General features: G+C 45.4%; 1 non-coding gene across 1 annotated transcript; it reads left to right on the top strand.

The window, feature by feature from the left end:
* The first annotated feature begins 2,718 nt into the window (after positions 1 to 2,718).
* trnar-ucu (transfer RNA arginine (anticodon UCU)) lies at positions 2,719 to 2,798 on the top strand. The gene is given in 2 exon segments: positions 2,719 to 2,755; positions 2,763 to 2,798. It is a non-coding gene; the product is annotated as a tRNA-Arg (tRNA).
* Positions 2,799 to 11,447: the final 8,649 nt, after the last annotated feature.

Here is an 11,447-nt window from a genome sequence, read left to right as displayed (position 1 = left end):
CATCTACCGTTTGTACAAAAGGCTTGTTTGGATTCGGACCCCCAGTGTAGGTGTGGTTTGGAGCGCCTTTTTAATTCAACTGCAACGGTCTCTGGTTCTGAAACTCTAAGCCATTGGAAATTTCATTTAGGGGCGCCTCAAGGGTTGTGTAATGTGGGATAAAAAATCGACAGTAGGAGTGCAAGACCAAAAAGAATAGCAATTGTTACTTCGTTTGAGGCTTTGGAATTTGCTGGATTGTTTGAACTTTGTCTTGACCAATGCCCTTCCCTTGTTCAGACAAGAAATGACCAAAGAACTTCACCTGTTGTTGCACAAATTGTAGATTTGCGAAACAAGCTTTGTGCCCATTCCTGGCGAGATGGCAGAGCGACACAAGCGTATCTTTCTCACATTGTTCCTCTGTTGGTGCTGCTATTAAGCATTCGTCTACATACTGCAGAAGCGCTGTCCCCGGGGTTAAAACAAAAATCTCCAGACTCCAGCATCGAGCCTCATTAATTATGGTGGGGGACTCACAGTCATCTTGACAAAGTCGCTTGAATGTATATGATTTGCCTTTGAGTGGAAAAGTGAACCAGAATTGACTTTCTGGGTGTACCGGTACACTAAAGAAGACATTTGATAAATCCATAGCAGAGAACCATTTACTGTCCGGTGGAATTCGAACTCATATAGTACAAGGATTAGGAACATTTGGGGCGGGCGGAACAACAGCATAATTGACTACCTGCAGGTCTTGAACAAAGCTCCGTTTCCCCGATGCACCTGGAATGTTTGCCTTTTTGACCGGAACAATGGGGGCTCTCACCGGTGATTATCCACAGGGAATTATCACTAAAGCTTTCAGGAGGGATGCAAAGTAGTATCCTTTGGCAGCCTCGTGTTTTAACGGGTCTCGTGCTCTGCATGGACAATACTCAGACTTCCGGGCTATTTTTATGGGTTCACAGCTTCCTATGAACCCCACATCGCATTTGTCTTTTGACCTGCACTCAGTAGGGACCCTTCTTAATCTTGGGTCCGAGACATCTACCATACCTAATCGCCAGGCTACCCTCTTGGCGGGGGTTACCTGGACTGCTCTATCTGCCTGTCCTTATGTGTGCATTGAATCAGGTACGCACATCGTCGCTGAAAACACAATCTTTCGTTTTTTTTTGCCTGCAGTATGCATCGTCTCAAATCCTGCCACCTCTCGCTGGATGCCTTTGCCAATGGTACGTGAGGAAAGGTGTCTTCCACATCAAAAGGATTTTTTTTTTCTCATTCCTTGACTGTTTGTCCCTGATATGGTAGTTTACTGGCCTTGTATGTCTGCTATTATTTCGGTTTAACTTTACATTTTTTTCTGTCTGTCTGCAAAACATGCCTCTGCAAAGTCAGGTAATTACTTATTTGTTTCCCTGTGCTTTTATTGGATTTAAAATAAATGTTATTTTACCATTACAATGGACATCACATTATTTTACAGGTTGCGGCAACAGCGAGGGTCGAAGTGCCTGTACTGCATTGTAACGTTCGATGTTGTCAGTTGCATTTCCTGCTGGTTTCAGATATCTCTCCTCACTCTGGAAGCTCCCGGTCGCATGTTCCAGAGATTTCTCTGCACTTCAGTTAATCGAGGCAACTGTATTTCCTGCTCAGAATGTGATCTCTCTCAAATGGAGAGAGGAAAATAAAGTCGGTGACAAAGCTGAGATCACTTACGTTCTGTCCAGAATCAACAAAAAAAATCCCGATCTTCCCGTCTCCGTAACTTCAACATTACAATGTGTTCCCACCCTTCAGGCTCTCTGCTTGTATTCCTGATGAAGGGCTGTTGCCCGAAACGTCGATTTCACTGCTCCTCGGATGCTGCCTGAACTGTTGTGCTGTTCCAGCACCACTCAAATCTAGACACTGTGTTCCCAGGCCATCATTTCAGTCTCTGGTCTGCTGCAGTGCTCCTTCAAGACACAACACAAGCTGGAAGACACGCAACTCATTTTCTACCGACAGACCATGAAAACTTTAGGACCCAACATCAAGTTCAATCATTTGAGAAACCGTCCGCCGTCTTACACATTCTTCACCCACCCTCCCTTCCCATTAGTTCTGAAGACGGATCATTGGACTCGAAGCGTTAACTTTCCTTCCTCATCAGAGATAGACAAGAGCTGCTGATTTTGTTCAGACCTTTTGGCTTTTCTTCTGAGAACTTTGTTTTTCTCTTGTAATCGCCAGATACTGGAAGCGTCTGAATGCAGGAGGAGAATTTCACAGGAGATGAAAAGAATGGCAAGGGTTTGACCACTCCCATTCTGAAGGTACGCGAGCTAGGCTGGGGATGTTACTCTAAGCGCAGAGAAGGCTGAATAAGAAACCGATTAATGTGCTCATTTTATGAAGAGGATGGATATGTGTGACAGGGATAAGCCTGTATTGGGAATGAACAGAGTAACATAAATGAAAGACAGGAGACAAGGAGGAGATTTAGAAAGAATACTTTCACCTGTAGAGTATTGATTATCTGGAAATCATTATCTGAACATGTGGTAAAGGTAAGTGTCATGAGAACGTTTCAGCAGTCTGTAGCCGAACACTTGATGAGCCAGAGCACGAGTGGAGAAGGACCAGGTACCAGAAAGTGTGACGAGGACAGACAGACGCGAGATGGGTGTCCTGAATGCAATGCGTCAAAGGCAAACTTGTGTGCTTAAAAGTAACAGAAGGCGCGGCTCTGTGGCGCAATGGAAAGCGCGTTGGACTTCTACATCTCTATTCAAAGGTTGTGGGTTCGAATCCCATCAGGGTCGTGTTTTAATTTATGTTTTGCAAAGTGGTCAGACCAGACTCGGCTGCTCATCTGCAAAACCAGTAATATTCGTGCATAAACCTAACTGTCTCGAAACGGAACATTTTCCTCCCACAGATTTACATTATCGATGTCTATTTATGGTAGAGATCGATAAATACCTGTTAGCCAGTACGATGTTGTGGATGGGCTGGAAAAAGACATAAAATTGTTGTGTGAGCCATGATGATATCAAATTACGTGGCAGGACAGGATCGGTGTTAAGAATGGCCTCCTTCTGCTCCTTTGTGTCTGTGCCATTTCTGGCCAAGGTTTTTAAATAATCACAATGAGGACAATATGAATTAAACGCCAAATAATATTTTGGTCTCATCTCCACTTCGCTTCCCTCCCGGCTGGAATAGACAGCTCTTGTTTCAGCTTTAGATCAGACAGCGGAGGACTCTCACAAGTTCTCCTTCAGGCTGAATGTTCCTTCACATAGGTTTCCAAGTGGACACATGGAGCAAGCAATTGCATGGATGCTGGGGATTCAGGGGCAGATTTCCCCTTTGCTGGGCTGGAATTCTGGCCAAGGTGATGAACGTGAATTTCTGACATTTTGAATCTTACTCTGGATTTTTGCAACTTTACGAATTAAACTGAATGTAATTTGCCCTTGCAGAACATTATTCAATCTTCACTGTGCATAAAAACCATGCCACATGCTCGTGCACGTAGTATGCTGAACATTGTTGATGTTGTGTGCAGTGTGGGTCGATGTCTCAGATGAACATGCCAAAGGAAGTTGGTGAAATATCAGTGAATCGAATTGTCTGACGAATTGAAGCCGATAGAAGGAAGATCCCAGTACAATGGCCACATAACATTGTCTGTGACCAACGCAGGAAGCCATGGTGAATGTATACAGTATTCAATAAAACCGATTTTCACCACATTTAACTATGCCATTTTCCTGAAGCTGATGCTTCATAATCGATGATCCATTATCAGTATAACCACCTCTGAACTGCGTTTCATTTCAGATACACACAAAAAAAAGGGTAATTGGGTTGAGGGGCCCAGTGGTAAGATCAGGAGCCGTTCGTCACCATTAGACGGCAGATCCAGTGGTGCAGTTAGTTAGCTTGCTGTACTTGCATGACAGAATGGCAGCACATGAACTGCCAAAGTTGTGCATTGGATTCTCGCCAGGTGTTTGTTTTACTGATACTGACCAGAGATGTTTGCAACTTCAAGCTGAAGAACAGTTTAAACCCGGAATATTACATTGCAATAAAGTGCTTTTGGCACTAATGTTGCAATGACCTGTAAGACCAGTCTGAAGTCTATCTGACCAGTATTTTGACATTATAAGCCGTAAGTTTATCCAATGATCATTTATTTGCCCTGAAGGTTGGTGAGTCTACGACTGTTGAAGACAAGGCGTTCTGCACTCTTATTACTCTCTGAGAAAGGCAGCTACCTAGGCATCTATCACCCTCAAATTACATCGATATGCCCTTGTGCCAATCATCACCATTTGAAGAAAATGCCTTCACTGTCCACCTTACGGCAAACTCTGATCATCTTTTATGTCTCTATTAATTCACTTCTCAAACTTCTTATCTCTATCAAAAACAGCCTCAAGTCCCTCAGCCTTTCGTCGTAAGACCTTCCCTTCACAGAAGGCAACATCCGAGGAAATTTCGTCTACAACCTTTCCAATGCTTTCACATCCGTCCTATAATGTGGCGCCCAGAACTCGACAAGTTTGGCCATACCAGACAAATTTCTGGAGCTGCAAAGAGATCGTTTGGCCCTGAAATTCAATCCCTCTCCCAATAAAAACTAACACACTGTGCTCATTGCAAACAAATCCATCAACGTGTTTGTTAACGTTCAGAGTTTTATATACATAGACACCGAGATCGCTCTGCTCATCTAAACTTCCAAGAATATTACAATTAGCCCAGAACATTTTATTCTTGTTGTTCATTCCAAAGTAAATAAACTCACACTTTTCCACAATAACCTCCATATGCCACCTAATCCGATCTGCGGATTATTCATGTCCGTCTGTAACCTGCAGCAGACTTCGGCACTGTTGACAACTCCATCGACTTAGTGTGTTCTGCGAATTTACTCATCCATCATCCCATGCCCGAACCCAGGTCATTTATAAAGGTGACAAATAGCAGTGGACCCTAAAAGGAACCTTTTGGTACACCATGAATAACTGAACTCCAGGATCAATATTTTCCATTAACTACCACACTCTGTGTTCTTTCAGCGAGCCAATTAGATTAGATTACTTACAGTGTGGAAACAGGCCCTTCGGCCCAACAAGTCCACACCGACCCGCCGAAGCGCAACCCACCCATACCCCTACATCCACCCCTTTAACCTAACACTACGGGCAATTTAGCATGGCCAATTCACCTGACCCGCACATCTTTGGACTGTGGGAGGAAACCGGAGCACCCGGAGGAAACCCACGCAGACACGGGGAGAATGTGCAAACTCCACACAGTCAGTCGCCTGAGTCGGGAATTGAACCCGGGTCTACAGGCGCTGTGAGGCAGCAGTGCTAACCACTGGGCCACCGTGCCGCCCACTGATCTAAACCGCGAAATCACCCTCAATCCCACGTCTCTGTATTTTATGCAACGGCCGACCGTGCATTCGTGAAAATGATATCCACCATGTTAACCACTTTACTCCTATCCACTTGTTTGTTGACCTTTTCAAATAGCTCAATAAAGTTTGTGAGCCACAACCTGCTATTCGCAAAATCGTGTTGACTGTAGCGAATCAACTTCTTCCTGCTGAGGTGATCATAAATCATATCTCTCATAACCTTTCCCAAAACTTCACCTTCAAGGAAATACGGCTCACTGTTCTATAATTTCCAGCGCTCTTCCTACTACTCTTCGTGAAGAAGGGGACAATATTTGCGAAACTCGAGTCTTCTCGCACTAATCACATAGACACTGACGAAATAACGTTGGTAGTCAAAAGTTCTGCAATCTCCTCCCACGATTCCCAGAGAATCCCATGATACATCCCATCAAGCCCAGGGGACAAATCTATTTTCAGGCTTTCAAGAATTGCTAACAACTCGTCTTTATGAATATCAATTTCGTTTATTCTAACAGATTGCATCTCAAAATTCTCTTCGACAGCATTGTCTTTTTCATTTGAGATATGATGAAAAATATACATTCGGCGCCTCTCCTATCCTCGGACTCTGTTGACGACGTCCTTCTACTGTTCTTGGCAGGCCCGAATTATATCCTAGATATTCTTTTATTCTTGAAATGACAAGAGAAAGCTTTCGAGTTTTAAATGACCCTGCCAGCTAAAAACTTTTAATGCCCCCTCTTTGCTCTGAGTAGCTCTCTCTTTTGGCCATTACTTGCTAGCTTTTAATTTTCAAGTGCCCTAACGCAGCTTTCATATTACATGTTTACATGCACCGCCTTCTCCATCTTGACAAGAAATTCAACTTGTTGAATAAAAATGGCTCCCTGTCTCAACCTCATATTCCCTGCATGACGCACACACACTTATCAAGGACATGCATGAGCGCTTACCTGAACAAGCTCCATATTTCAGGTTTGCAAAACCCCTGCGTTTACTTTCCCATCTGGTGCATCCTAACTCTTGCTGATCGCATCATACTGGCCTTTCTCCCAGCGGTACCTCATGCTCTGCGATATATATATATATATTCCTATCCATCACTAAATAAACATACCGAATTGTGGTCACTATAACCAAAGTGCTCAATTATCTCCAAATCGAACAGTTGACTTGCTTCAATGTGCAGTACCAAATCCAATATGTTTTTGATTCTTGTTGGCCTGTCTACATGCTGCGCCACGAAACAAGTGGCGCAGCATGTAGACAGGCCAAGTGGAGTTCCGCAGGGATCAGTTCTGGGTCCTCTGCTGTTTGTAATTTTTATTAATGACTTAGATGAGGGAGTCGAAGGGTGGGTCAGTAAATGTGCAGATGATACGAAGATAGGTGGAGTTGTGGACAGTGAGGGGGGCTGTTGTCGCTGCAGAGGGACTTAGATATGATGCAGAGTTGGGCTGAGGAGTGGCAGATGGAGTTCAACCCTGCCAAGTGTGAGGTTGTCCATTTTGGAAGAACAAATAAGAATGCGGAATACAGGGTTAATGGTAGGGTTCTTAGTCAGGTGGAGGAACAGAGGGATCTTGGGGTCTATGTACATAGATCTTTGAAGGTTGCCACTCAGGTGGATAGAGTTTGTAAGAAGGCCTATGGAGTATTATCGTTCATTAGCAGAGGGATTGAATTCAAGAGTCGTGAAGTGATGTTGCAGCTGTACAGGACTTTGGTTAGGCCACAGTTGGAGTACTGTGTGCAGTTCTGGTCGCCTCACTTTAGGAAAGATGTGGAAGCTTTGGAGAGGGTGCAGAGAAGATTTACCAGGATGTTGCCTGGAATGGAGAGGAAGTCGTACGAGGATAGGTTGAGAGTTCTCGGCCTTTTCTCGTTGGAACGGCGAAGGATGAGGGGTAACTTGATAGAGGTTTATAAGATGATCAGAGGAATAGATAGAGTAGACAGTCAGAAACTTTTTCCCCGGGTACAACAGAGTGTTACAAGGGGACATAAATTCAAGGTGAAGGGTGGAAGGTATAGGGGAGATGTCAGGGGTGGGTTCTTTACCCAGAGAGTGGTGGGGGCATGGAATGCGCTGCCCGTGGGAGTGGTAGAGTCGGAATCATTGGCGACCTTTAAGTGGCATTTGGATAGGTACATGGATGGGTACTTGATCTAGGTTAGAAGTTCGGCACAACATCGTGGGCCGAAGGGCCTGTTCTGTGCTGTATTGTTCTATGTTCTATGTTCTATGTTCTATGAAACCCTCCTGCACACATTGGACAAAGACTGACCAATCAGAACTCCTCAAACAATAACATTTCCAATCAATATTTGGAAAGTTAAACTTCCCCACTACAACTACCTTGTTACTTCCGTTCCTCTCCAGAATCATCTTTGCAATCTTTTCCTCCATATCTCTAGAACATTTTGATGGTGACCTCCACTTGCCTGATTTTAATCTCAGCCCATTCGAGTTCAGCAGATTGAGTCGGGACCTCACCAAATATCCTTTCTGCTACCATAACACTGTCTTTGACTAAAAATGCCACATCTTCCCTCTTTAACGACTTCCCTGTTCTTACTGAAAAATCGAAACTGTGGTGCAAGGAACAACCATTCATTTCAGTGCTCCATTCATGTCTCTGAAATGGCCACAATATTGAAGTCCCAGTTAACAACCCATGACACCTGCTTTACCCCAGATGCTCCTAGCGGTGAAGTAGACAGACTTCAAACCACCTTCATCCTTGCCAGCATTCACTCGCAAACCCGAAAACCTATTCATGTCCTAACCACTCAAAACTTCCAGCAAACCGGAGCTAAAATTCGGGTTCGCAATCCGCTGCTGAATTCGTTTAAACCCTCCTGAAGAGCTTTAGAAAATTATCCACTCAGGATATTGGTACCCTTCCGGGTCAGGGGAAGACCATCTTGTTTGTAGAGGTCCAACCGACTCCAGAATGAGCCCCAACTATCCAGATATCCAAATCCCTATCACCTGCACTATCCTTACAACCACGTGTTCATCTGCTCTCTCCCTATTCTTTCCCTCACTATAACGTGGCATGTGTAACCAATCAGAGAGAACAACTCTGTTTGATCTCGATCTAAAATGTCACCCTGGATCCCTGAATTTCTGCCATACATCCACATCAATTTTATTACATATGTTGTTAGTGCATATGTGAAACATGCCCTCGGGCTGCTCCCCCTCCCCTTAAGGATCCTGAAAACACGCTGCGAGACATCACAAACCTTGGTAACGTGGAGGTATCACATCAATCATGAGCCTGCCCTGTACCCACAGAAACTGCAATCTGTCCCCCTCACCATGTAGTCCCCAATAACTATTGCGCTCCTCCCCTCTCCCCTACCCTTCTGATCACAGGGACAAACACTGTGCCAGAGATCTGTACCCCATGGCTTACCCCTCGTAGGACATCACCCCAAAAAATAACAAATACGGTATGCTTGTTACAGATGGGCACAGCCAAAGTGGATGCCTGCACTGGCTGCCTGTTCCCTTTTCGTCTCCCGACTGTATACCATCGATCTTTTTCTTGTACCTGAAGTGCAACTGCCTCCATATAACTCCTCTCAATTCACCTCAGACTACCCAAAGATCCAATGTTCAGCTCCAGATCCCTAAAGCTGTTGCCAGGGAGATGGAGTTGGGTGCAATTCCCATAGATTCAAATGTCAGGGACATTACAGTAAACTCTAAGCTCTCATATTCTACAGGAAGAACATTCAAATGGCCGACCATCAATTCCTAATGTTCTGAATTCACACACACACACACACACATGTGTGTGTGTGTGTGTGCGTGAATTCAGAATATTTGGAATTGGTTGGTCGGCCATTTGAATGTGCTAGGAGAAAGTGAGGACTGGAGATGCTGGAGGTCAGAGCTGAAAATGTGTTGCTGGAAAAGCGCATCACGTCAGGCAGCATCCAAGGAACAGGAGAATCGACGTTTCGGGCATAAGCCCTTCTTCAGGAATGAGGAAGGTGTGTCCAGCAGGCTAAGGAGGAGGGACTTGGGTGAGGGGCGTTGGAAATGCGATAGGTGGAGGGAGGTCAAGGTGAGGGTGATAGGCAGGAGTGTGGTGGGGGAGGAGAGGTCAGGAAGAATATTGCAGGTTAGGAAGGCGGTGCTGAGTTCAAAGGATTTGACTGAGACAAGGTGGGGGGAGGGGAAATGAGTAAACTGGAGAAACCTGAGTTCATCCCTTGTGGTTGGAGGGTTCCCAGGCAGAAGATGAGGCGCTCTTCCTCCAACCGTCGTGTTGCCATGGTCTGGCGATGGAGGAGTTCAAGGACCTGCATGTCCTTGGTGGAGTGGGAGGGGGAGTTAAAGTGTTGGGCTATGGGTGTTTGGGTTGGTTGTTCCGGGTGTCCCAGATGTGTTCTCTGAAACCTTGGGCAAGTACGTGGCCTGTCTTCCCAATATGGAGGAGGCCACATCGAGTGTAGTGGATGCAATAGATGATGTGTGTGGAGGTGCAGGTGAATTTGGGGTGGATATGGAAGTGTCCCTTGGGGCCTTGGAGGGAAGTAAGGGGGGAGGTGTGGGCGCAAGTTTTGCATTTCTTGCGGTTGCAGGGGAAGGTGCCGGGAGTGGAGGTTGGGTTGGTGTGGGTTGTGGACCTGACGAGGGAGTCATGGAGGGAGTGGTCTTTTCGGATCGCTGATAGGGGAGGGGAGGGAAATATATCCCTGGTGGTGGGGTCCGTTTGGAGGTGGCGGAAATGACGACGGATGAAACGTTGTACATGGAGGTTGGTGGGGTGGTAGGTGAGGACCAGTGGGGTTCTGTCCTGGTGGCGGTTGGAGGGGCGGGGCTCAAGGGCGGAGGAGCGGGAAGTGGAAGAGATGCGGTGGAGGGCATCGTCGACTACGTCTGGCTGGAAATTGCAGTCCTTGAAGAAGGAGGCCATCTGGGTTGTATGGTTTTGGAACTGGTCCTCCTGGGAGCAGATGCGCCGGAGACGAAGGAATTGGGAATATGGGATGGCGTTTTTACAGGGGGCAGGGTGGGAGTCGGTCGGTTTAGAGTAAATGTCCGTGTCGATTCGGTCACCCGAGATAGAAATGGAAAGGTCTAGGAAGGGGAGGGAGGAGTCTGAGACGGTCCAGGTGAATTTGAGATCGGGGTGGAAGGTGTTGGTCAAGTGGAAGAACTGTTCAACCTCCTCGTGGGAGCACGAGGCAGCGCCGATATAAAGTGAATGAACTGTTTAACCTCCTCGTGGGAGCACGAGGCAGCTCCGATATAAAGTGGATGAACTGTTCAACCTCCTTGTAAAGTGGTTGAACTGTTCAACCTCCTCGTCGAATGTTCTTCCCGTCGAATGTGCGAGCTATATGTATATACATATGTGTATGTACACATATGTATAAAAGTGTGTGGGCGTGCATGTATGTGTTTGTATGCATATATATTTAAACGTTGCAAAAGAACATTCAGTAAAACAGCATTTATTCATAAAATATCTGATTTTGTGGAGTGTTCTGTCCTTGGGAAATACCTCAGTTACTTAAGACCAGCCATAAAGACTCCCTGAGTGAATATCCATCACTCACGAGAGATACAGAGGTGATTTTTGAAGTCGATGACGTTTGACATGTTGCTGATCCTGCGCTGTGTTAAATTCTGGAAAGGACGTTTAGCTCGTATCATATTACTAATTTTGCTGCAAACTCGCACAGTCCATTAAAGCAATCCAAAAGTTATTAGGTTTATCTCATTGGACATTTTGCCTGTTATCAGAAAAACTGGAATAGAAATGACAAAGCTGTTTTTAAGTACTGCTATGAAGATTACAGAATTCAAACAGGAATTATTTTCGTGTCTTGTCACTAGATATGGTTGCGGGAGATGAGTGAGCATCAAATGAACTCACTCCCTTCTCTGTGATTGCAGCCAAATTTTCTAATGCAACAGATGAAAGAACAAAGGTGCACACATCGGCAGGTCAGTTCCAACTCACGATAGTGTAGTTTCACTTTGATTCTCGCCATCTCCTAA

Source organism: Chiloscyllium plagiosum, unplaced genomic scaffold (assembly GCF_037043375.1).
Source record: "Chiloscyllium plagiosum isolate Xiang-an unplaced genomic scaffold, Cpla_swu_hap1 HiC_scaffold_51, whole genome shotgun sequence".
Classification (NCBI taxonomy): Eukaryota; Metazoa; Chordata; class Chondrichthyes; order Orectolobiformes; family Hemiscylliidae; genus Chiloscyllium; species Chiloscyllium plagiosum.
This window is presented reverse-complemented; position numbering and strand designations above follow the sequence as displayed.